This window comes from Trachypithecus francoisi, unplaced genomic scaffold (assembly GCF_009764315.1).
Source record: "Trachypithecus francoisi isolate TF-2019V2 unplaced genomic scaffold, Tfra_2.0 Lachesis_group2, whole genome shotgun sequence".
Taxonomy (NCBI): domain Eukaryota; kingdom Metazoa; phylum Chordata; class Mammalia; order Primates; family Cercopithecidae; genus Trachypithecus; species Trachypithecus francoisi.
Window position 1 is genome coordinate 153,498,454 of NW_022681465.1, and position 24,068 is coordinate 153,522,521.

Consider the following 24,068-nt stretch of genomic DNA (forward strand, 5'->3'; position numbering starts at 1 on the left):
CCGAGATTGCACCACTGCACTGTAGCCTGGGTGACAGAGCGAAACTCTATCTCAAAAACCCAACAGAAAAACATCATCACACCTATCTGACAAATCCAAAATGGAGAACATCTACAAAACTGGCCTAAACTATACTAAAATGTCACTGTCCCAAGTGGGAAAGGTGGAAGTGAAGGCTAAAGACATATGACAACCGAATGCAATATGTGATCTTTTCTTGATTCCTGATTTTTAAAAAGAAAAAGAAAAACCATAAAGGGTATCACTGGAACAACTGTGAGAATCTGAATGTGAATACGGTCTGTACAAAAAAATCAGTACTTCTGGGGATCTTGTTAAAACAGATTCTGATTCAATACATCTAGGGTAAGGCCTAAGATTCTGCATTTCTCAAGAGCTCCCAGGGAGAGCCAATGCTAACCCTCAGACTGCTCTTTAAAAGGTATTACATGTTACTGTATCAATGTAAAAGGTCTTGAGTGTGACAGTAGTGTCAGGGTTATGTAGGGCCTGTTATGTTATTCTTCAGAATAACATGCTGAAGACTGAAGTGCCATGAGGTCTGCAGTTTACTTTCTTTTTTTCTTTTTTTTTTTTTGAGACGGAGTCTCGCTCTGGCACCCAGGCTGGAGTGCAGTGGCCAGATCTCAGCTCACTGCAAGCTCCGCCTCCCGGGTTTACACCATTCTCCTGCCTCAGCCTCCCCAGTAGCTGGGACTACAGGCGCCCGCCACCTCGCCTGGCTAGTTTTTTGTATTTTTTAGTAGAGACGGGGTTTCACCGTGTTAGCCAGGATGGTCTCGATCTCCTGACCTTGTGATCCGCCCGTCTCGGCCTCCCAAAGTGCTAGGATTACAGGCTTGAGCCACCGCGCCCGGCTGCAGTTTAATTTCAAATGACTCTGAAATAAAGTTTCTATCGAGTAATTGAGAAAATCTGAAAACAGTTAACAATTGGTCAGCTGGTAAATCAAGTGCTCTCTGTACTTCAACTTTTCTATAGGTTTGAAGATCTTCCCCCAAAAAAGTAGGGGGAAAATGCTTACACAGTCTATACAGGAAAAGAGTTACAATACAATAGAAGGTATAAGGTTGCAAGTGCCCCATCCAAAAGACAGTCCCCAAATAGTCCGGAAGGCCTCACTGAGTATCTGACATACTGCTTGAGGGCAGGGAGGCTATTTCAGGTTGTAAAGGACAACGGCGCCAAAGAACACCAGGACCTTCCGGGAACCACAGTGACTGAAAAATAGAGGATGCACAGTGAAGTGGCAGATAATAAGCTGAAAGAAAAACTAAGAAATTCAGCCTGGTTCGGTGGCTGATGCCTGTAATCCCAGCACTTTGGGAGGCCAAGGCGGGCACAAGGTCAGGAGGGCTAACACGGTGAAACCGTCTCTACCAAAAATACAAAAAATTAGCCGGGCGTGGTAGTGGGAGCCTGTAGTCCTAGCTACTCGGAGGCTGAGGCAGGAGAATGGTGTGAACCCAGGAGGCAGAGCTTGCAGTGAGCCAAGATTGCGCCACTGTACTCCAGCCTGGGCAACAGAGCAAGACTCTGTCTCAAATTAAAAAAATGAAAAGAAAAGCAAGAAAAGCTACAAAATTCAGAAGACATTAGAGGGTTGAACTTTATTCTTCCTATCTTAAAAATATCTGGACCCATTTTATTTTTACTGCTCATAACAACTACTTGAGAAACACTGAAACAATCCCCTCTGCCCCCTAAAAAATAAAGGTAAAGGAGCAAACCCCGCCTCTTCCAGTTACCACAGTGAAAGTGGGAAGGGACGAGACATGCCTTCACCAGAGCTGCATTTTCACAAGTATAGGACCTCTCCATGCACTTAACTGCAGAGCTGAGTTCCTCAAACTCCATGAGCCCCAAACCAAGCATCCCCTCTATACTCCACTGTATTCCCACTGTAGCCTTCCCCTTCTCCACTGACCAAAGTTCCACCAATTCAGGTTCCTAGAAGGAGGCTCTAGCCTCATTTTCTTTCTCCTCTGCACCTCAGTAAACACTTCACTCACTCTACTAACCCCCTTCCTGTTCTCAGGCCTCTGTCATTGCTGGTTGAGAATATCGAGGTGTCTTCTAATTTCCAATCATTCCCCAGGGAGCCCCAGTTATCATTATCACTGGGTCACTCCCTCTGAAAAAAAAAAAAAAAAAAAACATAGTATGTTTCCCCAGCACAAAGGATGAAGCCAAAACTCCTGCAAGCCTCACCTGCTCTAGCCTGTCAGCCTTATCAACTGCCTCCACTCCAAGAAAATATTCCCCAATGCACCTGCATGCCTCCAGATCTATACACAAGACTGTTCCTCTGCCCAGAGCACCCTTCAAGTCTTCTCAAACTGGAAAGCTACTGATTTTCCTTCAAGAATCAGACATCTGTCATCTCTGCCTCACAAAGAGACACAATATACCATGTTCCCCCAGCACCTGCCACACAGCACTATTATCTGTGTGTGTGTGTCTCCCATGAAACTGAGAGCTCTTCTGAGCACATGCACCATGGTTTTTTGATTGTGGTAACTTTCATCTAACATTCTATATATGTTTAACTCAATTAGCTCAACTGCTCTACGTACAAAGAAGAAAGAAACATCTCTCATGACAGATTAGCAAAAAATGGGTATAAACTACCAATTTTTTTTTTTTTTTTTTTTTTGAGACAGAGTCTCACTCTGTCGCCAGGCTGGAGTGCAGTGGCACAATCTTGGCTCACTGCAACCTCTGTCTCCCGGGTTCAAACAATTCTCCTGACTCAGCCTCCCGAGTAGCTGGGACTACAGGCATGCACCACCACACCCAGCTAATTTTTGTAGTTTTAGTAGAAATGGGGTTTCACCATGTTGGCCAGGATGGTCTCGATCTCCTGACCTCGTGATCCACCCGCCTCGGCCTCCTAAAGTGCTGGGATTACAGGTGTGAGCCACCGCGCCCAGCGCCAATTCTTACCTATCAGCTATTTTGCCAAACCTAATCTTGTGAGTTCATAAATCTCCTGGGGTTAGCAATGGTGGCTTACACATTAACACCTCTCCAGCACACAGCACACTGCTTTGCAAGGCAGAAATTCAGTACCAAACCCTTTCTGGATGACAACATCACCAGCATGTGGCCTTCCAGAACTTATTATATACCCAACTAGCCCGAGAGACAGTTCCTCTTCTAACCAATTTGTGACCTGCTATTAAAACCCCCCTTCTAGCTTCATTCAACAGTCAGCCTACAGTCACACCACTTCAAGTACTCAGATAAGAGATCAAGAATGTCTAAAGTGGAAAATACCCTAACGTACCATGGGTAATGATAAAGCACATTTCTGGAGAGGAATCTGGAAAACTTTTAAGAGCTATAAAAAAGTAGCATACCCTGGAAATAATCCAAATGTCCATCAACACAGGAATGGATAGGCCAGACGCGGTGGCTCACGCCTGTAATCCCAGCAGTTTTCAAGGCTAAGGCAGGTGAATCATTTGAGGTCAGGAGTTAGAGACCACTCTGGCCAATATGGTGAAACCGCGTTTCTACCAAAAATAAAGAAGTTAGCCAGGTGGTAGTGGCGCACACCTATAATCCCAGCTACTCAGGAGGCTGAAGCAGGAGAATCGTTTGAGCCTGGGAGGCAGAGGTTGCAGTGAGCCAAGATCGCACCACTGTACTCCAGCCTGGACAACAGAGAGAGCCTCTGTCCCAAAAAAAAAAAAAAAAGAATGGATAAACAAAATATGGCATACACATACAATAAATGGAACATTATTCCGTTTTTAAAAGGAAAGAAATTCGGCCAGGCACAATGGATCATTCCTGTAATCCCAGCACTTTGGCAGGCCAAGGCAGGTGGATCACCTGAGGTCAGGAGTTCAAGACCAGCCTGACCAACATGCAGAAACCCCGTCTCTACTAAATAAAACAAAATTAGCCAGGCATGGTGGCGCATGCCTGTATTCCAGCAACTCAGGAAGTTGAGGCAGGAGAACTGCTTGAACCCGGAAGGTAGAGGTTGCGGTGAGCCAAGATCGCGCCATTGCACTCCAGCCTAGGCGACAGGAGCGAAACTCCATCTCAAAAATAAAAAGGAGAGAAATTCTGGGAGAGGATTCCGGATTCTAAAACAGCAGAGTAGGAAGCACCAAAATCAGTCTCCCCACCTAGACAGTTATACTGGCATAATTCATCAGATGTAATTCTGGGGATTACTGAAGAAAGCTTGCAACTTCCAAGGAAAGACTGGGACAGTAAATTGGGTTAATTTCGGTCAACTTCAGCCCTTAGCTGAGCAGCAGCTACCCCATTCCCTAGCCCCCAGCGATGGGCAGACAACCTAGAATGCATTCCTGAAACAGCTTGCAAGCAGCTTTTGGGAACCAGGATGGGCAATAAGGACCCTGTCCTCCAAATATTAGGGATCCATATTCTAACTGCTGATTGCTGCTTCTAATCAGGGATAGGCAGACACTGAGAAGGATAGTCATTATTGCACCCCCTCCATGACTGCAAGCCCTCCCCGTCTAGCTGAAGTAGACTTCCAGAGAATTTAATGGGCCAATGGCCCCCACCCCCCCCCAACTTCCTTCATTTTCTCTTTTTCCTCTTTAGGAACTAGACTTTAAAGACTAGGATATTCAAAAGCAATCATGAGGGTGAGGGGGAGATAAAGAAAAAGTTACCATGGTGCAGCATGCCCAGGGAAAGGTGCAGGCTCAAAAAAGACCTGAGAAGTCCTTAAGTTTGTATCTCGGGCTGACCCTCAGCATAAAAACTAACTGTAATAAATAAACAAAAAACCCCAGCAAACCCTTGGAATGAGAAGAATCCAATTTTCAGAGTTAGCACATCATTAGATTCAAATGTCCAGTTTGTAAAAAAAAATTAAAAAGTCACAAGGCATACAAAGATACAGGAAAGTATGACCCATTAAAAAAAAAAAATTAACCAATAAGAACTGTCCCAGTTGCTGGGCACGGTGGCTCATGCCTGTAATCCCAGCACTTTGGGAGGCCAAGGCTGGCTGATCACCTGAGTTCAGGAGTTCGAGACCAGCCTCACCAACATGGAGAAATCCCATCTCTACTAAAAATACAAAATTAGCCGGGCCTGGTGGCGCATGCCTGTAATCCCAGCTACTCAGGAGGCTGAGGCGGGAGAATCACTTGAAGCTAGGAGGCAGTGCGGTGAGCCGAGATTGCGCCATTGCACTCCAGCCTGGGCAACAAGAGCAAAACTCCATCTCAAAAAAAAGAAAAAAAAACCTGTCCCAGAGAAAGACCAGATGGAAGACCTACTAGACTAAGACATTAAAGCAACTGTCTCACAGATGTCCAAAAAACAAAACGAAGGTGTGGGGAAAAAATCAAGAAAATAATGTATTTTAAAAATAAAAAGGCCGGGCGCGGTGGCTCAAGCCTGTAATCCCAGCACTTTGGGAGGCCGAGACGGGCGGATCACGAGGTCAGGAGATCGAGACCATCCTGGCTAACACGGTGAAACCCCGTCTCTACTAAAAATACAAAAACTAGCCGGGCGAGGTGGCGGGCGCCTGTAGTCCCAGCTACTCGGGAGGCTGAGGCAGGAGAATGGCGGAAACCCGGGAGGCGGAGCTTGCAGTGAGCTGAGATCTGGCCACTGCACTCCAGTCTGGGCGACAGAGCGAGACTCCGCCTCAAAAAAAATAAATAAAAATAAAAATAAAAATAAAAATACCAGCCGGGTGTGGTGGTTCACGCCTGTAATCCCAGCACTTTGGGAGGCTGAGGCAGGCAGATCATGAGGTCAAGAGATGAAGACTATACTGGCTAACATGGTGAAATGCCATCTCTACTAAAAATACAAAAATTAGCTAGGTGTGGTGGTGCGCGCCTGTAGTCCCAGCTATTCGGGAGGCTGAGGCGGGAGAATTGCTTGAACACGGGAGGCGGAGGTTGCAGTGAGCTGAGATCGTGCCACTGCACTCCAGCCTGGCAACACAGCAAGACTCCATCTCAAAAATAAAAATAAAAATAAAAATATCGGCCAGGTGCAGTGGCTCATGCCTGTAATCCCAGCACTTTGGGAGGCCAAGGCGGGCAGATCACTTGAGGCCAGGAGTTTGAGACCAGCCTGGCTAACATGGTCAAAGCCCACCTCTACTAAAAATACAAACATTAGCCAGGCAGGGTGGCACACACCTGCAGCCCCAGCTACTCGGAAGGCTGAGGCAGGAGAATCACTTGAACTCAGGAGGTAGAGGATACAGTGAGCAGAAATCACACCACTGCACTCTAGCCTGTGTGACAAAGCGAGACTGTTAAAAAAAAAAAAAAAAAAAAAAAGGAATATAATTAAAAAGATACCAAAAAGAAATTCTAGAGTTGAAAAGTACGATGACTAAAAATTAAAAAGTCACTAGTGGACTCAAAAGCAGACTTGAGCTGGCAGAAGAATGAATCAACGAGCTTGAAAATAGGGCAATTGAAATTATGGAGTCTGAGGAACAGAAAAAAAAAAAAGAGCCTAAGGAACTTGCAAGGCACCATTAGGTTCTGGAAATGAAGAGTGATGAGTGATAAGTACATTTACAATATTCACAAGAATTCTACTTCTAAGAAGTTATACTAAAGAAATAATCTTTTAAAAAAAAAAATAGCCAAGCATGGTATCTCATGCCTAAAGTCCCAACTATTCAGGAGGCTGAAGTGGAAGGATCGCTTGGGCCTGGGGAGGTCAAGGCTAAAGTGAGCCATGATAGCACCACTGCACCCCAGCCTGGGTGACAGAGTGAGACTCTGTCTCAAAAAAGATAAAGAAATAATAATAATAATAATAATAATAATAATGATCAAGGATGGGTAAAAGATTTAGCTACAAACTAAAGCAGCCCTGGAAGCTTGCTAAACGTCCAACAGAGGACTGATTAAAGAAGTTACATAATGGAATAGGAGGGGATCATTAGCATTATAAAATTAATCATATTTCATCAATTCTAAAGCACAAATTATTTCACATTTTTAACATTTCACATCTAAAAATCTGAATATATCTAACAATGGACAGCATTTCCTAGTTTATCTGGCAGCATTTCTTCCTAGTGATACATAAAAGTTAATAGGGAAATGTTCCAGTTATGCTTAAGTGGACAGTAGGTTACAAAAGAGCACATAATGAAAAATCTGGTTTTTATAAGTTATATGTAGTCAATATACATGCCTATAAAAAATATTAAAGGATAGACACAAAACATTAACAATATTTCTCTAGGTCATAAAACATGAGTTTTATAAAAGAAAAATTTTAATAAGCTGGGTATAAAACCATGTTTCCACCCCTTATCAATCTGGCACAACCCTATACATACCATATCTATTATAACTAATTCAATATTTATTGACTAGTACCTGCTACCTGCTATAGGCAAAGAAATGAGTCAGGTATCACAGCAAAGAGAAAGATACTAAATAATAACCCACTTAATATGGATAAAAACATGTTCTGTCCAGCACTGCATAATTGAAAGAATAAATCAGCATTTTATCACATGAAAAATTAAAATATCCTTTTTTTCTCGAGACAGAGTCTCACTCGTCGCCCAGGCTAGAGTGCAAATGGCGCGATCTTGGCTCACTGCAAGTGCCACCTCCCAGGTTCAAGCAATTCTCCTGCAAACTGCAATTTTGCAGTTTTTGCAGGAAACTGACAATTCTTTTTTTTTTTTTAGAGGGAATCTCACTCTGTTGCCAGGGTGGAGTGCAGTGGCACGATCTTGGCTCACTGCACCTCTGCCTCCCGGGTTTAACCGATTCTCCAGCCTCAGCCTCCCAAGTAGCTGGGACTACAGGTGTACACCACCACACCTGGCCAATTTTTGTATTTTTAGTAGAGATGGGGTTTCGCCATGTTAGCCAGGCTGGTCTCAAACTCCTGACCTCAGGTGACCCACCAGCCTCAGTCTCCCAAAGTGCTGGGATTACAGGTGCGAGCCATTGCACCTGGCCTAAAATATCCTTTATAAATCATCTTATTCATGCCCGGGCATGGTGGCTCACGCTTGTAATCCCAGCAGTTTGGGAGGCCAAGACAGGTGGATCACCTAAGGTTGGGAGTTTGAGACCAGCCTGACCAACATGGTGAAACCTTGTCTCTACTAAAAACAAAATCAGCCGGGTGTAGTGGTGCATGTCTGTAATCCCAGCTACTTGGGAAACTAAGACAGGAGAACTGCTTTATCCCGGGAGGCAGAGGTTGCAGTGAGCCAAGATGGTGCCACTGCACTCCAGCCTGGGCAACAAAGCTAGACACTGTCTCAAAAAAACAGAAAAAGAAGTGGGTAGTGGATAGCGTTTGTTAGAGGAGGATGGAGCATTCCAGTAAAATGGCAAACAAAAGGAACATAAATACAAATGCCTGGTTGATACACAGGAGTGGTGGCAACAATTTACAGTATTAAATAAGTCTGAAAAATTAAATTAGGAGGCCAGGTGCAGTAGCTCACACCTGTAATCCCAGCACTCTGGGAGGCCGAGGTGGGCAGATCACGTGTGGTCAAGAGTTTAAGACGAGACCAGCCAACATGGCGAAACCCTGCCTCTAGTAAAAACACAAAAATTAGCCAGGCGTCGTGGTGGGTACCTCTAACCCCATCTACTCAGGAGGCTGAGACAGGACAATCACCTGAACCCAGGAGACAGAGGTTACAGTGAGCTGAGATTGTGCCACTGCACTCCGCCTGGGCGACAGAGCAAGACTTCATTTCAAAAAAATTAACAAAATTGGACAGGCGCAGGGGCTCACGCCTGTAATCCCAGCACTTTTTGGGAGGCCGAGACAGGCAGATCACGAGGTCAGGAGATCGAGATCATCCTGCCTAACATGGTGAAACCACATCTCCAGTAAGAATACAAAAAAATTGGCCAGGCGTGGTGGCAGGCGCATGTAGTCCCAGCTACTCAGGAGGCTGAGGCAGGAGAATAGCATCCAGCCTGGGTGACAGAGCAAGACTTCATCTCAACAAATTAAATAAAATTGGCCAGGCACAGTGCCTCACGTCTGTTAATCCCAGCACTTTTTGGGAGGCCAAAACAGGCAGATCACAAGGTCAGAAGATCGAGACCATCCTCGCTAACATGGTGAAACCACATCTCCACTAAAAATACAAAAAAGTTAGACCGGGCACGGTGGCTCACGCCTGTAATCCCAGCACTTTGGGAGGCCGAAGCAGGTGGATCACGAGGTCAGGAGATGAAGACCATCCTGGCTAACGTGGTGAAACCCTGTCTCTACCAAAAATATAAAAAGTTAGCCAGGTGTGGTGGTGGGCGCCTGTAGTCCCAGCTACTCAGGAGGCTGAGGCAGGAGAATGGCATGAACCCAGGAGGGGTAGGTTGCAGTGAGCTGAGATCACGCCACTATACTCCAGCTTGGGTGACAGAGCGAGACTCCATCTCAAAAATAAATAAATAAATAAATAAATAAAATTGAAATACAAAATTAGCGAGGTGTGGTAGCACACACCTGTAATCCCAGCCACTTGGGAGGCTGAGGCAGGAGAATCACTTGAACCCAGGAGACAGAGGTTGCAGTGAGCCGACATCAAGCCATTGCACTCTAGCCTGGGCAACAAGAGCGAAACTTCACCTCAAAAAAAAAAAAAAAGACATAGAGAGGAGAAAAAAGTAATATATTACATATAAGCTGAGGACTGCATGGAGAGGATTTCATCAGTGATTAGATCTGGGTGGAAAGGAAGAAGAATGGTCTGTAGATGGTTCTCAATTTGCCCAAATTTGCTATTTGAGGCCCTCCACAATCTGACTGTTGCCTCACCTGTCATCATTCCATCCACAAGCTAGACTCCAGGCAGAAAAGACTTTTTCCTCCTTCACTCAACAAACATCTAATTTGCCTTCCATGCCAGGTATTAAGCACCAAGACAAGGACTAAGGCCATCATCAGTTCCTGCCTTCAAGCAGTTTACAAGGCTCCTTTCCTAGCAGTAAAGGCAAACAGGTACATCAATAATAAGATACAGCGTGATGTAATGCACCACCCAGTGCTAAGAAATTTGCTACCAGAAACAAAAGTGCTGAGTCTTAAGATATGACTAAAAGCTCATCATGAAAGGTTATGCAGGCCAGGAGCAGTGGCTCAAGCCTGTAATCCCAGCACTTTTGGGAGGCCGAGACGGGCGGATCACGAGGTCAGGAGATCGAGACCATCCTGGCTAACGCAGTGAAACCCTGTCTCTACTAAAAAAAAAATACAAAAAACTAGCTGGGCGACGTGGCGGGCACCTGTAGTCCCAGCTACTCGGGAGGCTGAGGCAGGAGAATGGCGTAAACCTGGGAAGCGGAGCTTGCAGTGAGCTGAGATCCGGCCACTGCACTCCAGCCTGGGCCGACAGAGCGAGACTCCGTCTCAAAAAAAAAAAAGAAAGAAAGGTTATGTTGGGAGAGTAGGAGGGAATCACTGATGAAACAACTTTACTCTAGGCCCCCAACATCCAGTCCATTTTTTTTTCTGAGTCAGGGTCTCACTGTGTTGCCCAGGCTGGAGTGCAGGGGCATGATCATAGCTCACAGCAGCCTTGAACTGGTTTTAAATACTGTATGCCTCAGCGGCATTACATACATTCACCATCCATTTCCACAACTTTTTTCATCTTCCCAAACTGAACTCTGTACCCATAACAATAGCTCCCTATTCCCCTTCACCCGGCCCCTAGCAACCACCATTCTATTTTCTTTCTTTTTCCTTCCTTCTTCCCTCCCTTCCTCCCTTTTTTCTTTTCTTTGAGACAGGGTCTCACTGTCACCCAGGCTGTATGTGATACGATCAGAGCTCACTGCAACCTCCCAAGCTCAAGCAATGAATCCTCCCACCTCAGCCTCCTGAGTAGCTGGGACTACAGAGCACGTCACCATGTCTGATTGATTTTCTTTTTTTTTTTTTTAGAGGTGGGGTCTCATTAAGTTGCTCAGGCTGGTCTTGAACTCCTAGCTTCAAGTGATCCTCCCAACTCAGCCTCCCCACAAAAAAAAAAAAAAAAACCCACACACACAGGATTACAGGCATGAGCCACTCTGTCCAGCCCCAATCCATATTTAAGTCCTGTCTCATTTCTCCAAAATACAGCTCCCTTCATCCCTACCACCTTGAATTCCATCATCTTCCTAGCTTAACTCTCTGCTTCCACATGCACACAGAGAAGCCTTCTCCAAGCACTAGCAGGAGTCTTAAAAAGGAAATCAAAACATGAAACTCCCTACAATGGCTTCTTACGCCTCTAGAATAAAACCCCAACATGGTCTCTGCCTTCTCTGGCAATCTCACATGAGGTCTTCTCCCCACCCACAAAGTACCCAAGCTGCACAAGTCTTCTCTCAAGTCTCTCAACACATGGAGCCTTTCCTGTCTCAGGACCTTTACAAATGCAGAGGGCCCTGCTCCTTCTCTCCATATCCTCATCAGCATACACCACCACCCCCAACAATCAGGGCTGTCTGTCATGCCCCACAGTGAGTTACTTTCTCATAGAAATCCGAAGACCCGCCGGGTGCGGTGGCTCACACCTGTAATCCCAGCACTTTGGGAGGCTTGGGCAGGTGGATCACCTGAGGTCAGGAGTTAGAGATCAGTCTGACCAATATGATGAAACCCCGTCTCTGCTAAAAAAAAAAAAAAAATCAGGCTGGGCACGGTGGCTCAAGCCTGTAATCTCAGCACTTTGGGAGGCTGAGGTGGGTGGATCACGAGGTCAGGAGTTTGAGACCAGCCTGGCCAACATGGTGAAACCCTATCTCTACTAAAAATACAAAAAAAGTAGGCGGGCATGTTGGCGCGCACCTGTAATCCCAGTTCCTTGAGGCTGAGGCAGGAGAGTCCCTTGAACCCAGGAGGCGGAGGTTGCAGTGAGCCGAGATTACGCCACTGCACTCCAGCCTGGAGGACAGAGTGAGACTGTCTCGAAATAAATAAATAAATAAACTGGGCGTGGTAGCTTGCACCTGTAATCCCAGCTACTCCGGAGGCTGAGACAGGAGAATCGCTTGAATCCCCAGGAGGTGGAGTTTGCAGTGAACTGGGATCACCTCACTGAACCCCAACCTGGGCAACAAAGAGAGACTCCATCAAAAAAAAAAAGACATCCCAAAACCTGGGCAGGGCAGTTACCCTGGATCTCCACATCTGGTTCATGTCTCCAGAAGAGACAGGAGTCCCACTTTGGACACCTTGAGTTTGAGAAGCCTGGGATACCCAAAGAGCTTCCCAATGCACAGGTGACCATGTGGGTCAGGAGACACATCTGCACTCAAAATAAAAGCTTGGACTTTTAGCACATAAGGCTGCTTACAGAAGAGACTGCACAAAGCAGTGATTCTCATCTTGGAGGAGGAGGGTACCTCTCATCTCTAAGTCACTATATGAAATGAGATATCACTGATGGGAGTGAAGGTGATGCCACATCAGTGGTGTGGAGGACAAAGATACTTTGGGTATGAGAGGAAAGAGGGCGAGGAAAAGAAAGAAACTGAGATGAGTCAAAAGGAAAAGAAAGCCAAGAGAGTGATATCACAATTCCCCAAACACCTATGCCCTTTTATGCTTCTCATGCCTTTACTTAAAAAAACCTTGACTCACGTTTCATCCTGATCAAATGCCACCACCTCCTGGAAGCCTTTCTGGACTTATCCAAATAAAACTTATTAGACCCTTCTCCGTGCCTCCACAAGTTTCTTTTGTTGTTAGTATTAGGTAAGATTCAACTCAGACAATAGTTTCATTAGTACTGTTATGGCACTTACTACAGTCCGCTCTGTACTACACCTGGGGTGTGTATCTCCCCTATTACACTGTGAGCTCTTGAGTGTATTAAAAAATTATTCTTTAACTGAATAAAAATCCAGGTGGGGCCAGGCACCCTGGCTTAGGCCTGTAATCACAACACTTTGGGGGGCCGAGGCAGGAGGACCACTTGAGCCCAGGAGTTCGAGACCAGCTTGGGCAAAACGGCAAGATCCCATCTCTACCAAAAATACAAAAATCAGACGGGTGTGGTGGCGCGTGCCTGTAGTCCCAGATACTGGGGAAGCTGAGGTGGGGGGATCACTTGAGCCCAGGAGATAGAGGCTGCGGTGAGCTGTGATCGCGCTCCAGCCGGGGCGACCCTGTCTTTAAAAAAAATGTTTGTTCAGAAGTCCAGATGGGTAAATAATTAGGCAGAAACTATGGATAATTCCTACACTCATTTTTCATTCTTCCTGTAAAACAACACATCCTAATTAATTCGATTTACAAATTCCGTTCCTTAAAGTAACACCCACCTGTCCAGTATTTAAAAGTCACTGCTAACTAAACACAAATATCCGCTCCACAAAATGCCTATCCAGTCCCAACAATGATGTAAGCACTTCCTTCATTATAAATAGAGAATATCCCGAATTTAGTTGTAGACTTAACATATCTCGCTCTTTTCCAAATAATTGTAAACTCTGTACAAAACACACATACCAAAAAAATATGACCAAGATGCAGGAGGACGTAAGAGGGAGTCAACCCTGGAATTGTGCCAACCGTCGCCTGCATTACTGAGAAGCCACTGCTGCCAAGCAAAGGTCAGGCATTCATTCAGGCAACATTTTTTCCAACAAGTGCTTCACACTCGCACGCACACACACGCTCCTTTAAAAGTCAACAACAATTAAAAAAAAAAATCTCTAATGCCACTCTTGAAAACCAGGGCTGAAAGCGAAGTGCGTCCAACCAACAAGCAGCCCAGGAAAGCTGAGTAATCCCCGAGTCCAGGTGGACGCCGGTCACGCCAAAAGTCCACACGGGTGTGGCGCGCCTAACGCGAGGCTCTATGGGAGAAGCCCGGGCTCCAGCCTCCGGGTTCGCCGCGCCCGCGTCCCCGCCGCCCCACCGGGAAATCTCGGCGGCCGGGAAGGGGGAGGGGGCAGGGACGCCTCGGGGTCGGACGACAATTAATTCTCCGGAAAGCGGCTCCCAGACGCACCGCCCCAGGGAAGGAAGGCGGCTAAGGGGCCCGGCGCTGGGCTGCCGCGCGCGCCGAGGCCGCGGCAACAAAGTTTAGAAACCGCGAGAAAACTTTTCCAAGAGGAAAAGCGGAGGCGGCGCGGGGCCTGTGGTTTCTCCCCAGCCGCGGCGGCCCCCCGACTTCCCGAGCGCTGGGAAGCGCCGGCCGTACCCGCCCGGGCCCCAGACTCCGGCCCCGCAGGGGAAGGGGCCGCCGGCCCAACGCGGGTCCCACGCCCGCCCGGAGTCCAATTCCTGGCGACGTCGCCAAAGAGACCGCGCCCCGCCAGCCCGCCGCTCGCAGGGCCCAGCTTGGGACGGCCCGGCCCAAGGACCCTCTCGGCCCGGCCCGAGCGACCGCGCCCGCGAGGAGGGAGGTATGAAGTTACCTGCGGCGAGCGGGGTGAGCGCTAAATTCCGGAGGCCCGAAAACGACGGCCGCTGCTTTGTCTCCCTCCAGTCCGGCTACGAGGAGGAAATGAGCCGCCCCCGCCCCCCGCCCGCGGCCCCCGCCCCGGCCCAGGCCCCGGCCCCGCCCGCCCTTCCTGGCACCTCCCTCCGGCTCGCTCTTCCCGGCGCCTCCCTCCGCCGCCCCGCCCGCTCTTCCCGGCCGTTCCGGCCTCTGCTTTTGGGGAAGAGGGCCCCCACCGCGAAGAGAGTCTGGCAACGCCGGGCTGGGACCCCCGAGGGACCTCTTCCTCCCCGCCGCCCACCTCAGAATTCCTTCCTCCCGGCCCCTAGTGGGAGCTTAGGCCCGGAGTGACCCCCCCCCCGAGAGGGAGGAGGAGCGGTGACTCCTGGAACAGCCCGCGGGCAGAGAGGGCTGCTGGAGGACAGGTGAGTCAAGGCTCCGCGCACAGGTGAGGCTCGGGGCGCGGCCTCGCGCGGGCCCCCATCCCGGTGGAATCCCAGAGTCGCGACGCGGGGTCCTGGGCACCCTCCCCTCAAGAGTGTCACAGGTGTCCCGGAGTCACAGGCTCCTGAAAGAGTGATCTCGGCCCACTACCTGGCTTTACAGAAGGAGAAGCGGAGGCTGAGGAAAGGCCCCACAGCTTCGGGACACAGTGGAACTAGAATCTGACTCTCAGGACCTTTCATAATGTGAGGTGGAAGCGCCTCCAGAATTCACCGAACCCGTCCCCTCCATAGATGGGGACACCCGAAGCCCTCTTGATCAAGGACTTTTTTTTTTTTTTTTTTTAAAGACGGGGTCTCCCCCTATGGCCCCGGCTGGAGTGCATTGTCGCGATCACGGCTCACTGCAGCCTCAAATCCCTGGACAACCGACCCTCCCACCTCAGCCTCCGGAGTAGCTGGAACTACAGACTCAGAGCCTCACTATGTTGCCAGGCTGGTCTCAAACTCATGGGCTCAAGATCCTCCTCAGCCTCCCAAAGTGCTGGAATTACAGATGTGAGCCTATAATTACAGGTGTGAGGACATTTACCACAGCAGCTGTCCCTTTTTGGGCTTGTTCCTGCCCCGTCCCCAGCTCGTCCTCCCTCCCAGCTCGTCCTCCTCCTCCAACAAATTTGAGGGACCTGACTTCTATCTCTATTCCTCTGGTCATTTAAGGAATTTTACTCTCACGCTTTCTTATCTTCATGGTAAATACTACAAAAACAAAACAAAATTACAAAGCAAACAACACACACAAAAAAAATACTACACGCTCACTATCAGCCTGGTATAGAAAACCCTAACGATGTTTCCCCTGCTCACGGGATGATGAACAAGATGGATTTCAGTATTGGCCTATAAACCTGAAATAATGCAAGACAACAATGTCCACTGCTGGCCTTGTGCTGAACAGAGAGCAGGGTGCTAGGGAGACCTGCCCTCACTGTGTTTACCCTCTACTCCTCACATCTCCCTCTCCCCCAAGGGAATGTAAACTTCTGGAAGGCAGGAGCTGTATCTCTTACAGCACCCAGCACATCACCCATCCCCTAGGGAGTGCCCAGTGAACATCTGTGGGTGAATGTGCCCACTGTAATTCAAAGTACTGTGGGCCTGTGCTAGTTAAGAGATGCTGACAAAGGGCAGTAGGACCATGAAGTGGGGAGAGAACAACCTTTCAGAAAAAGAGGATGGGCACAGTGGCTCACGCAAGTAATCCCAGCACTTTGGGAGTCCAAGGTGGGTGGATCACGTGAGCTCAGGAGACCAGCCTGGGCAACATGACAACCCCGTCTCTACAAAACAATACAAAAACATAGCTGGATGTAGTGGCACCACCTCTGGTCCCAGCTACTTGGGAGGCTGAGGTGGGAGGATTGCTTGGGCCTGGGAGTCCAAGGCTGCAGTGAACCATGATTGCACCACTACACTCCAGCCTGGGCAACACAGTGAGACTCTGTCTCAAAAAGAAGAAGAAAAAGGCAAACCCTGACAAGGTCTTTCTTGTCCAATTACACCTGTCGTGTTTCTGGCTGCAGGGTCTTTGTTCCTGTAGTCCCCTCTGCCTAGAGTGGCTTTGGCATCCCTCTACTTCAGCTGGCTAACTCAGAACATAATTGATATATTTTGGATATTTTTCCCATCCAGATCTCACACTGAAATGTAATACCCAGTGTTGGAGGTAGGGCTGGTGGGAGGTGTTTGGGTCACAGAGGAGGATCCTTCATGGCATGGTGCTGTCCTCCCAGTACTAAGGGAATTCTCATGAAATGTAGTTGTTTTAAAGTGTAGCACCGGCCAGGCACGGTGGCTCACGCCTGTAATCCCAACACTTTGAGAAGCCAAGGTGGGTTGATGGCTTGAGCCCAGAAGTTTGAGACCAGCCTGGGCAACATGGTGAAAACCCATCTCTACAAAAAAATACAAAAAAATTAGCCAGGCAGGCTGGGCACCATGGCTCACGCAGCACTTTGGGAGGCCAAGGCGGGCAGATCACCTGAGGTCAGGAGTTCGAGACCAGCCTGGGCAACATGGTGAAACCCCATCTCTACTAAAACTACAAAATTAGCAGGGTATGGTGGTATACTGTAATCCCAGCTACTCGGGAGGCTGAGGCAGGAGAATCATTTGAACCTAGGAGGCAGAGGTGGAGCCGAGATCATTCCATTGCACTCCAACCTGGGCAACAAAAGCAAAACTCTGTCTCAAAAAAAAAAGCCAGACATGGTGATGTGTGCCTGTAGTCCCAGCTACTTGGGGGGCTCAGGTGGGGAGACCACCTGAGCCTGGGGAGGTTGAGGCTGCAGTCAGCCTTGATTGTGCCACTACACTCCAGCCTGGGCAAGAGTGAGACCCTGTCTCAAAAACAAAAAGGTGTAGCACCTCAGCCCCCTCCTGCTCCTGCTTTCAGCATGTAATGTGCCTGCTCTAGCTTCACCTTCCACCATGAGTAAAAGCTCCCTGAGTCCTCTCCAGAAAGCAGAGCAGATGCCCAGGCCTTGCTTATACATCCTGCAGAACCATGAGCCAATTAAACATTTTTTCTTTTTTCTTTTCTTTTTTTTTTTTTGGGGGGGGTGGTGTATGTGTATGTGTGTGAGAGAGAGAGACGGAGTTTCGCTTTTGTCACCTAGGCTGGAGTGCAGTGATGCGATCTTGGCTCACCGCAACCTCTACCTCCTGGATTCAAATGATTCTCCTGCCTCAGCCTCCCGAGTAGCTGGGATTACAGGTGCACACCACCATGCCCAGCTAATTTTTGTATTTTCAGTAGAGACGGAGTTTTACCATGTTGGCCAGGCTGGTCTCAAACTCCTGACCTCGGGTGATCCGCCTGCCTCAGCCTCCCAAAGTGTTGGGATACAGGCATAAGCCACGGCACCCAGCCTGTTTTTTCTTTATAAATTACACAGTCTCAGGTATTTCTTTTTAGCAATGCAAGAACAGCCTAACACAATAGTAATCAGTCAATAAATATTTGGATGAAGTAACAAGAGACAGAGTTAAAGGATTATGCTCCATAACTTTGTATATTCATCACTTCACTCGGGACAAGATTCTTAATTTTTAAGAGAGTATTAAACCAAGCATGGGATCTTCCTTTTTATTTTATTTTATTTTATTTTATTTATTTATTTATTTATTTTGATACGGAGTCTTGCTCTGTCACCAGGCTAGAGTGCAGTGGCGCAATCTCGGCTCACTACAACCTCCGCCTCCTGGGTTCAAGCGATTCTCCTGCCTCAGCTGACTACAGGCGTGCACTACCATGCCCACCTAATTTTTGTATTTTTAGTAGAGATGGGGTTTCAGCATGTTGGCCAGGATGGTCTCAATCTCTTGACCTCATGATCTGCCCGCCTCAGCCTCCCAAAGTGCTGGGATTATAGGTGTGAGCCACCGCGCCTGGCCAGCATGGGATCTCTCTAAGCATGGGACCCTGAAGATGAATTTGCAGGGTTTGTTTTGGGAAAAGAAGGGTAAGGTGACAGAAAGAATATGAGAGATTTGCAGTGTGCCTAAAGAGAGTCAGTTTCCTACTCCTGAGAAATCGTGGAAAGCTTACCAGGGAAGGCTGGAGCATTCTCTATATCCCAGGCACTTGCTGTGTGCTGAGGAAGTGAATAAAAACTGAAACTGACTTGATCCCTGTTTTCACACCACTTATAAAGTGTAATAATGAAGACAGGTATTAAAACAAGAAGCTGACCGTGCCCAGCACTCTGGGAGGCTGAGGCAGAGGATCCTTTGCGCTCAGGAGTTGGAGACCAACCTGCACGACATGGCAAAACCCTGTCTCTACAAAGGATACAGAAATTAGCTGGGTGTGGTGGCACACACCTGTAGTCCCAGCTATGTGGAGAGGGCTGAGGTGGGAGGATCACTTGAACCAGGGAGGTGGAGGTTGCTGTGAGCTGAGATTGCACCACTGCACTCCAGCCTGAGCAACAGATTGAGACCCTGTGTCAAAACACACACACACACACGTAAACCAGGAAACAAGAAAGGCAAGTGTGAAGATAGGGGAGAGATACATGTAGGTTTGGGGGTAAATTAACTACTCTGGGATTCGGAGACCTGAGAAGTGACCTTTATGTGGTGACCCACCTCCAGTCTGGCTTTAGCATTTGCCTTTCTACCAAAACTGCTTTTATCAAGGTCCCTGACAGCCTCCACGTTGCAAAATCCAGTGGTCAGTCTCCTTCCTCAGTTGACTTGTATAATCAGCAGCATTTGGTCACTCTCCTCCTTGAAACACTTTTCTCACTGGGCCTCCAGGGCACTAGGCTTTCCTGATTTTCCTCCAGCCTTCCTGGCTAAGCTTCTTAGTCTCCATTGATGATGCCTTCTAATTCCTCCTAACCTCTAAATGTTAGAGCAGGGATTCTCCAAGTGTAGTCTGGACATCCCTGATAACTTTTCAGGGAGTAATATGGTAAAAACTATTTTCACAATAATTCTGAAATATCATTTGCTTTTTTATGCTCATTCTCTCCCGGGTGTACGGTAGAGTATTCCACAGGTTACATGATGTATGATGTGGCATCACATGGAATGTGAAAGCACATATGACAATCCAGCTATCTTTTATTAAGTCAGATAGAGATTTGTAAAAATGCAAAACAACAGTTCTCCCTGAATTTTTCTTTTGTTTTAGAAAACATGGTTATTTTTTCTTTTTAAAAATGTTATTTAGGCTGGGCACGGTGGCTCACGCCTGTAATCCCAGCACTTTGGGAGGCCGAGGCGGGTGGATCACGAGGTCAGGAGATTGAGACCATCCTGGCTAACCTGGCTAACATGGCGAAACACCGTCTCTACTAAAAAATACAAAAAACAAAATTAGCCGGGAGTGGTGGCAGGCTCCTGTAGTCCCAGCTACTCTGGAGGCTGAGGCAGGAGAATGGCGTGAACCCGGGAGGTGGAGCTGCAGTGAGCCGAGATCACACCACTGGCACTCCAGCCTGGGCGACAAAGCGACCGTCTCAAAAAAAAAAAAATTATTTGTTAATAACATGTAATGGATTCACTATAGTTATTTTTTAATGAAGTAATGAATATTTTGAAATTGTTTATTTTAATTTATAATGCGGGGTCTTGCTCTGTTGCCCAGGCTGGAGTGCAGTGGTGCTATCATAGCTCAGTGCAGCCTTGATCTCCTGGGTGCAAACAGCCTTCCACCTCAGCCTCCCCAGTAGCTGGGACTACAGATACACACCACCACACGTAGCTAATTTTTAAATTTTTCTTTTGTAGAAACAGGAGTCTCACCCTGTTGACCAAGCTGGTTTTGAACTCCAAGCCTCAAGTGATCCTGCTGCCTCAGCCTCCCAAAGTGTTGAGATTGCAGGTGTGAGCCACCCTGCCAGGCCTGTAGTAAATATTGATAGATAAAACTTTCATAAACAAGAATTCTTTGAGATCTTCAAATTTTTTAGAATGTAAAGGAGTCTTGAGATCAAAAAAGTTAAAAACTTTGGCCGGGTGCAGTGGCTCAGGCCTGTAATCCCTAGCACTTTGGGAGGCAGAGGTGTGCAGATCACCAGAGGTCAGGAGTTCGAGACCAGACATGGTGAAACCCTGTCTCTACTAAAAATACAAAGTTAGCTGGGCATAGTGGTGCACACCTGTAGTCCCAGCTACTTGGGAGGCTGAGGCAGGAAAATCGCTTGAACCTGGTAGGCAGAGGTTGCAGTGAGCCAAGATCACACCATTGCACCCCAACCTGGGCAACAAGAGCAAAACTCTGTCTCAAAAAAAAAAAAAAAAAAATTAGCTGGGTGTAGTGGCACATGCCTGTAATCCCAGCTACTCCGGAGGCTGAGGTAGGAGAATCACTTGAACCCTGGAGGCAGAGGTTGCAGTGCACTCCAGCCTGAAGTTAAAAACTTCTATTAAAGTGTCCCAGGACTCTGTCCTTGGACTTCTTTTTCTACTAATAGCTGCCATTATCCCATTGATGCCAGTCTTTTGACTTGAAATACGCTGACAACTTCCGGTATATATCCCTAACCTGAACCTTTCCCCTGAATTTGCAACTCACTTATCCAGCTTCCTACTTGATGTTTCCACTTAGATAGCCAATAGGCATCTAGACATCTCAAACTTTATTTTATTTTTGAGCCAGGGTCTCACTACATCACCTAGGTTGGAATACAATGGTTTGATCATAGCTCAATGAAGCCTTGATCTCCCAGACTCAAATGATCCTCAGCCTCCCAAGTAGCTGGGACTACAGGTATGTGCTGCCACACACAGCATTTTTTTTTTCTTCTTCTTAGTGGAGCTATGTTCCCCAGGCAGGTCTCAAACTCCTGAGTTCAAGTGATCCTCCTGCCTTGGCATTCCAAAGGATTACAGGAATTACATGGCATGAGCCACCATGCCCAGCCATCTCAAACTTTATATGTCTGTATGTCCAAAACTGATTTCCTAATACCTCTGTCCAAACCTGCTTATCCCATAAGTTTTCTTAATTTCTTTAGATGGCAACTCCATCCTCTCATTTTGGCCATGGCTGAGGCCAGAAACCTTGGCATTATCCTTGGCTATTTTCTTTCTCGCACACATTTCAAATCTGATTCCTTAGACCCTGTACTTCTGCCTTCAAAATAGATTCAGAACCTACTAACTTTTTTTTTTCTTTTTTGAGACAGAGTCTTACTCTGTCGCCCAGACTGGAGTGCAGTGGCGCGATCTCGGCTCACTGCAACCTCCGCCTCCCAGGTTCAAGCAATTCTCCCGCCTCAACCTCCCGAGTAGCTGGGATTATAGGTGACCGCCACCACACCCAGCAATTTTTGTATTTTTTTTTTAGTAGAGACGGGGTTTCACTGTGTTGGCCAGGCTGGTCTCAAACTCCTAACCTCAAGCGATCCACCCACCTCAGCAAGTGCTGGGATTACAGGCATGAGCCAACGCACCAGGCCCAGAAGCCACTAACTTTTTACTGTCACCATTGTTACCATCCTGAATCAAGCCACCATCATCTCTTAGCCTCAATTTTGCCAGGGGAGCCCCCAACTTGTCTCCCTACTTCTGCACTTGCCTCCCTCAGTCTAGTGTCAGTTCAGCATCCTGAGTGATCTTGTTAGAAAGCGAGTCCAAGTGGCCAGGCACGGTGGCTCTTGCGTGTAATCCCAGCACTTTGGAAGGCTGAGGCGGGCGGATCAGGAGATCGAGACCATCCATCCTGGCTAACATGGTGAAACTCTGTCTCTACTAAAACACAAAAAATTAGCCGGGCGTGGTAGCAGGCACCTGTAGTCCCAGCTACTTGGGAGGCTGAAGCAGGAGAATGGCATGAACCAGGGAGGCGGAGCTTGCAGTGAGCCGAGATCGCGCCACTGCACTCCAGCCTGGGCGACAGAGCAAGACTCCGTCTAAAAAAAAAAACATCCAAGCATGTCACTCCTTTTCCACCCAAACCCTCCAGTGGCTCCCATCTCCCTCAAAGTACAGAGTGAGGTCCGTATAAGGGCCTCACCTGCCCCCATACTCTTCTCTGACACAGTGTCCTCTTTGCTATTCCTGGAACACATCAAGTAGGGGCTCTTGCCTTAGGGTGTTTGCTTCCTGCCTGCAATGCTTTCCTCCAAATAGCTGCCTGACTCGCTCTCTCACCTCTGCCAGGCACCTTCTCAGTGAGGCTTCCACTTGGCCACCTTATTCAAAATTGCAACCCCTTTCTCAACATCCCACCCCCCTCTTCCTTGTTCAGTTTTCTCCTTAGCTTATATCACCTTCTGATATATAAAATCATGTTTTAAAAATACATATTTTAATACATATTTAAAATTTAAAATAATGTCATATATGGTATATAATTTATATGTAATTTATTGCTTTTCTTCTGTCTTATTCCTATTAGAATTTCAGCCACACAAGGGCTAGAGTTTTTGTCTATTTTGTTCAGTGCTGTATCCCTGGTGCCTAGAATAGTGCTTGGCACAACGTTAACAAGGTAGATGGGGAGGGAAGGAAATAACTTGATTTTAGACCAAGGGAACAAGGAAGGTTGAAGGCCCTGAGTCCCATCTAGGAAAAACTTTCTCTGATTTGGGAGCTGCTGAGGTGGGTAGAGGCCAGACTTGGGAGGGCTTGGTGAGAGTTTAGACTTGACTGTTAGGGGAATGGAGAGCCACAAAGGATTCTAAACAGATGACAGGATCATATTTTGTTTTTTAAAAAAATTCACTTTGGAAGAAAAAGATAGTGAAGCAATGCATATAATATTGCATTTACGTTTGAATAGCATATACACATTCATCTTGATGCTCTTTTCTCTAGCAGCAGAGCCATTGAAAATGCACCACTCTATTCAGAACCCCCCCCCCCCCCCCCAGAAATACTGAGTACATGTGGATACAAAGGAGAAAACCAAAGACACCAGAGCCTACTTAAGAGTGGAGGGTGGGAGAAGTGTGAGGATCGAAAAACTACCTATGCTGTACTATGCTTATTACCTGGGTGACAAAATAATCTTTACACCAAACCCCCGTGACATGCAATTAATTTATCCATGCAACAAATCTGCACATGTACCCCCGAACCAAAAATAAAAGTTGGAAAGTAAAGAAAAAAAAAAAAATCCCCCTCTAGGGCTTCCCATCTCACTCTGAATAAAATCTATATGATCTCACCCAGTCATCTCAGACCCATCCTTGGCTTTTGCTCTCTGTCTTTCCATTGAAGCCCACATTGGGGTCTAGACATTCCTGTAAGGCATCAAGCACTCTCGGGCCTCAGGGCCTTTACATTTCCTGTTCTCTCTGCTTGGAATGGTCTTCTCTCTGATAACCCTTTATCACTCCATCACTTCACCCAGATCTCTACCCAAATGTCATGTTGTCCAACAGGCTTTCCCCTGTCCACTCTGTAAAACAGCACCAGCAGCCAGGCGCAGAGGCTCATGCTTATAATCCCAGCACTACGGAAGTCCAAAGTGGGAGAATCACTTGAGCTCAAGAGTTTGAGACCAGCCTGAGCAACATAGCAAGAAATTGTCTCTACAAAAAATTTAAGAATTAGCTAAGTGTGATGGCATACACTTGTAGTCCCAGCTACACGGGAGGCTGAGGCAGGAGGATCACTTGAGCACAGAAGGTCAAGGCTGCAGTGAGCTATGATTGCACTACTGCACACCAGCC

General features: G+C 47.4%; 1 protein-coding gene and 1 long non-coding RNA gene across 2 annotated transcripts in view; one reads left to right on the top strand and one right to left on the bottom strand.

Annotated features, from left to right (window-relative positions):
- Positions 1-14,536, bottom strand: part of CTNNA1 (catenin alpha 1) — a 179,832-nt gene extending 165,296 nt beyond the window's left edge. Inside the window, exon 1 of the mRNA XM_033181077.1 lies at positions 14,409-14,536. The gene's annotated coding sequence lies outside the window, so the exon portion shown is untranslated. The remainder of the gene's footprint in view (positions 1-14,408) is intronic.
- Positions 14,537-14,586: 50 nt separating this feature from the next.
- On the top strand, positions 14,587-23,485 carry LOC117065794. The gene is made up of 2 exons (XR_004430040.1): positions 14,587-14,856; positions 23,209-23,485. It is a non-coding gene; the product is annotated as an uncharacterized LOC117065794 (long non-coding RNA).
- The last annotated feature ends 583 nt before the right edge of the window (positions 23,486-24,068 follow it).